Source organism: Coturnix japonica, unplaced genomic scaffold (assembly GCF_001577835.2).
Source record: "Coturnix japonica isolate 7356 unplaced genomic scaffold, Coturnix japonica 2.1 chrUnrandom750, whole genome shotgun sequence".
Classification (NCBI taxonomy): Eukaryota; Metazoa; Chordata; class Aves; order Galliformes; family Phasianidae; genus Coturnix; species Coturnix japonica.
This window is the reverse complement of record NW_015440111.1, coordinates 42643-48090: the sequence shown is the minus strand read 5'-3', so window position 1 is coordinate 48090 and position 5448 is coordinate 42643. Positions and strand designations below refer to the sequence as shown.

Genomic DNA, 5448 nt, shown 5'->3' with positions numbered 1-5448 from the left:
GGGTCTCCTAATGGGTCCCTATAGGGCTCTATGGGGTCCCTATAGGGCTCTAGGGGTTATTATAGGGGTCCTATATGGGTCTATGGTCTCTATTGGTTATTTATAGGTCTATAGGTCTCTATAGGGTTTATGGGGGCTATGGGTTATATAGGTTCCATAGGGTTCCTATGGGGTCGCATGGGGCAGTGGGGGGGCGGGGTCTCTATGGGGTCCCTATGGGGTCCCTATGGGGTCGCTATGGGGTTATTATAGGGTCTCTATAGGGTTCCTATAGGGTTCCTATGGGGTCGCTATGGGGCAGTGGGGGGGCGGGGTCTCTATGGGGTCCCTATGGGGTTATTATAGGGTCCCTATAGGGTCTCTATGGGGTCTATGGGGTCCTATGGGTTTATGGGTCCTATGGGGTCGCCTATGGGCTCCTATGGGCTTCTTATAGGGTTCTATAGGGTCTCTATGGGTCGCTATGGGGAGTGGGGGGCGGGATCTCTAGGGTCATATATGGTCTCTATGGGTTTATTAATAGTGGGTCCTATGGGGTTCTATGGGGTTTATGGGTCCCGAATGGGGCATGGGGGTTCGGGTCGCACTCGGTCCGGGTTGTGGGGGGGCGTTGGGGGGGTTCTCGAGGGCGGCGGCGGCGGCAGCGGCGGGTGAGCGGCACTGCGGGAACGGCGCAATTAGCGGCCGCTCATTAACAGCCTCATTAACGGCCTCATTAACCGGCCCCGGCATTAAACCGGGCCTCATTAAAACGGGGCCTCGTTAATTAGCGCGGGGTCATTAGGAACCGGGTTGGGGGGGGGAGGTGGGGAATGAGGTGGGATTGGAGGGTGGCTGCCGTTAATTGCGGGCTGCCGTGAATTTAATGGGAGGTGCCGTTCATTAATCTGGGGATGTGCCGTTTAATTAATTTGGGAGTGCTGTTAATGTAATGGGGATGCCGGTTAAGTTGGGGATGCCTTTAATTACTGGGATGCCGTTAATTAATGGGAGCTGCCGTTAATTAATGGGGGATGCCGTTAATTGGGGCTGCCGTTAATTAATGGGGGCTGCCGTTAATTAATGGGGGCTGCCGTTAATTAATGGGGGGCTGCCGTTAATTAATGGGGGCTGCCGTTAATTAGGGGCTGTGATTAATGAAGGGCTGCGATTAATGAATGAGGGCTGGACGTTAATGAGGGTTCGGGATCAAATGGGGTTTGTTATTAATTGGGGTTTGGGATTAATTGGGGCTGGCAATTAACGGGGTCTGGGATGGATTCGGCTTTGGTAATTAATGAGGGCTGGTAATTAATTAATTGGGGCCGGCCATTAATTGGGGCTGGCCGTTAATTAATGGGGGTTTGGGATGGAGCTGGGGGCTGCGATTAATTGGGGTCTGCAATTAATTGGGGTTTGGGATTAATTGGGGCTGGCAATTAACGGGGCTCTGGGATGGATTCGGCTTTGGTAATTAATGAGGGCTGGTAATTAATTAATGAGGGTCTGCCATTAATTAGGGGCTGCGATTAATGAGGGTTCGGGATGAAGAGGGGTTTGTAATTAATTGGGGTCTGCAATTAATTGGGGTCTGCAATTAATTGGGGTTCGGGATTAATTGGGGCTGGCAATTAACGGGGGTCTGGGCTGGAGCTTTAGTAATTAACGGGGGGTTCCAATTAATTGGGGCTGGCAATTAATTAATTAATGGGGTTTGGGATGGAGCCGGGAGTCGGGATTGTTTAATTGGGGGGTTGCAATTAATGGGGTTTGTATTAATTAGGGCTGGGATTAATGGGGTTTGTATTAATTAGGGTTGGGGTTAATGGGGTTTGTATTAATTAGGGCTGGGATTAATGGGGTTTGTATTAATTAGGGTTGGGGTTAATGAGGTTTGTATTAATTAGGGCTGGGATTAATGGGGTTTGTATTAATTAGGGCTGGGGTTAATGGGGTTTGTATTAATTAGGGTTGGGGTTAATGGGGTTTGTATTAATTAGGGCTGGGATTAATGGGGTTTGTATTAATTAGGGTTGGGATTAATGGGGTTTGTATTAATTAGGGCTGGGGTTAATGGGGTTTGTATTAATTAGGGCTGGGATTAATGGGGTTTGTATTAATTAGGGTTGGGGTTAATGGGGTTTGTATTAATTAGGGTTGGGGTTAATGGGGTTTGTATTAATTAGGGTTGGGGTTAATGGGGTTTGATTAATTAACGGGGTTTGTGGTTAATTATGGGCACAGTGGGGGGTCACTCTCCATTTTGGGTTTTTTTTGCCCCATTTTAGGGATTTTTTTGCCCATTTTGGGGATTTTTTTGCCCATTTTAGGGATTTTTTTGCCCCATTTTGGGGATTTTTTGCCCCATTTTGGGTTTTTTTGCCCCATTTTGGGATTTTTTTGCCCCATTTTGGGTTTTTTTGCCCCATTTTGGGGATTTTTTTGCCCCATTTTGGGACTTTTTGCCCCATTTTGGATTTTTTTGCCCCATTTTAGGGATTTTTTTGCCCATTTTGGGATTTTTTTGCCCCATTTTGGGTTTTTTTGCCCTAATTTTGGAATTATTGCCCCATTTTGGGGTTTTTTTGCCCCATTTTAGGGATTTTTTTGCCCCATTTTGGGGATTTTTTTGCCCATTTTGGGTTTTTTTGCCCCATTTTGGGTTTTTTTGCCCCATTTTGGGGATTTTTTGCCCTAATTTTGGAATTTTTGCCCCGTTTTAGGGATTTTTTGCCCCATTTAGGGGTTTTTTTGCCCCATTTTGGGTTTTTTTGCCCCATTTTGGGTTTTTTTGCCCCATTTTGGGGATTTTTTGCCCATTTTGGGATTTTTTTGCCCATTTTGGGGTTTTTTTGCCCCATTTTGGTTTTTTTTGCCCCATTTTGGTTTTTTTTGCCCCATTTTGGTGTTTCCATTTCAGCTTTTTTCCCCATTTTTTCCCCATTTTTGCGGCTTTTTCCCATTTTTTCTCCCTTTTTCCCTTTTTTTCTCCCTTTTTCCTTCGATTTTCCTCCATTTTGGGGTTTGATTTTTCTCCTTTTTTCCCTATTTCCCCATTTTGGTTTTTTACCATTTTGGGGTTTTTCTTTTTCACTCTTTTTTTGCCCCATTTTGGGGTTTTTTTTCCCCTCCATGGCGCCACCCCACAGATCTATGGGGCTCTATGGGGCTCTATGGGGCTCTATGGGGCTCTATGGGGCTCTGTGGGGCTGTATTGGGGTATAATGGGCTGTATTGGGGTATAATGGGCTGTATGGGGCTCTATGGGGCTGTATTGGGGTATAATGGGCTGTATGGGGCTCTATGGGGCTGTATTGGGGTATAATGGGCTCTATGGGGCTCTATGGGGCTGTATTGGGGTATAATGGGGTGTAATGGGCTGTATTGGGGTGTATGGGGCTGTATTGGGGTGTATTCGGTTATAATGGGCTCTATGGGGTTGTATGGGGGTATAATGGGGTGTATTGGGGTATAATGGGGTGTATTGGGGTATAAGGGGCTCTATGGGGCTGGATTGGGGTATAATGGGGTGTATAGGGGCTGTATTGGGGTATAATGGGGTGTATTCGGTTATAATGGGCTCTATGGGGTTGTATTGGAGTATAATGGGGTGTATTGGGGCTGTATTGGGGCTGTATTGGGGTTAATTATGGGGTTGTATTGGGGTATAATGGGGTGTATAGGGGTGTATAGGGGCTCTATGGAGCTGTATTGGGGTGTATTGGGGTATAACGGGCCTCTATGGGGTTGTATTGGGGTATAATGGGCTGTATTGGGGGTGTATATCCCCCCACCCTATGTCCCCCTCACCCCATACTCCCCTTCACCCCATATCCCCCCATCCATGGCCCCCTCCTCACATTATCCCCATATCCCAATTTATGGGATTCCCTTTTCCCATTTATGGGATCCCCTTTTCCCATTCCCATTTATAGGATCCCCTTTTCCCATTTATAGGATCCCCTATTCCCCTTTATAGGATTCCCGTCCCCATTCATGGATTCCCTTTTCCCATTCCCATTTATAGGATTCCCATTTCCATTTATGGGATTCCCTTTCCCCTATTCCCCTTTATAGGATCCCCTATTCCCCTTCATGGGATCCCCATCCCCATTCATGGATTCCCTTTTCCCATCCCCATTTATGGGATCCCCTTTATTCCCATTCATGGATTCCCATCCCCATTCAGGGATTCCCTATTCTCCTTTATGGGATTCCCATTCCCCTGTATGGGATTCCCATCCCCATTCATGGATTCCCTTTATTCCCATTCATGGATTCCCTTTGTCCCCATTCATGGATTCCCTATTCCCCTTTATAGGATTCCCATTCCCATTTATAGGATTCCTATTCCCCTGTATGGGATTCCCATCCCCATTTATAGGATCCCCCATTCCCCTTTATGGGATCCCCTATTCCCATTCATGGATTCCCATTCCCATTTATAGGATCCCCTATTCCCCTTTATGGGATTCCCATTCCCGTTTATAGGATTCCCATCCCCATTCATGGATTCCCTTTTCCCATTCCCCTTTATAGGATCCCCTATTCCCATTCATGGATTCCCATCCCCATTCAGGGATCCCCTATTCCCCTTTATGGGATTCCCATTCCCATTTATAGGATTCCCTTTTCCCCTTCAGGGATTCCCATCCCCCTTTATAGGATCCCCTATCCCCATTTATGGGATCCCCTTTTCCCATCCCTATTTATGGGATCCCCTATTCCCCTTTATGGGATCCCCTTTTCCCATCCCCATTTATAGGATCCCCTTTATGGGATTCCCATTCCCATTTATAGGATCCCCTATTCCCCTTTATGGGATCCCCTATTCCCATCCCCATTTAAAGGATCCCCTTTATGGGATCCCCATTCCCATTTATAGGATCCCCTATTCCCCTGTATGGGATTCCCATCCCCATTCATGGATTCCCATCCCCATTCAGGGATTCCCTATTCTCCTTTATAGGATTCCCATCCCCATTCATGGATTCCCTTTGTCCCCATTCATGGATTCCCTTTGTCCCCATTCATGGATTCCCTTTATCCCCATTCAGGGATTCCCTTTCCCCCCCCCCCTCCATCCCGGGGACTCCCCCCCTCTAATTGTTGTTGCTGCTCATCGACGGCCCCATTAAACCCATCGATTTTCCCTCGCTCTCCGCATTGATTTTGAAATTTCCCATCGATTTCTGCCCTAAATCTCGTTAAGCAAAAGGGGCCGCGACGGCTCCGCAGCCGGCGCTGATTGAGGGCCCCCCCCGGATGGGATTCCCCTCATTATGGGGGGCTATGGGGGATATGGGGGGTCTATGGGGTCATTGGGGGCTATGGGGGATCAGTGGGGTCCTATAGGGGCAATGGGGGATCTATGGGGGCCCTATGGGACCATTGGGGGATCTATGGGGTCATTGGGGGCTATGGGGGATCTATGGGGTCATTGGGGGCTATGGGGGATCTATGGGGTCA

At 47.8% G+C, this 5448-nt stretch overlaps 1 long non-coding RNA gene across 1 annotated transcript in view; it reads left to right on the top strand.

The window, feature by feature from the left end:
- Window positions 1-614: 614 nt before the first annotated feature.
- Window positions 615-5448, top strand: part of LOC107307657 — a 17659-nt gene continuing 12825 nt past the window's right edge. The window contains exon 1 of the long non-coding RNA XR_001552471.1: window positions 615-650. This is a non-coding gene — a long non-coding RNA (uncharacterized LOC107307657). The remainder of the gene's footprint in view (window positions 651-5448) is intronic.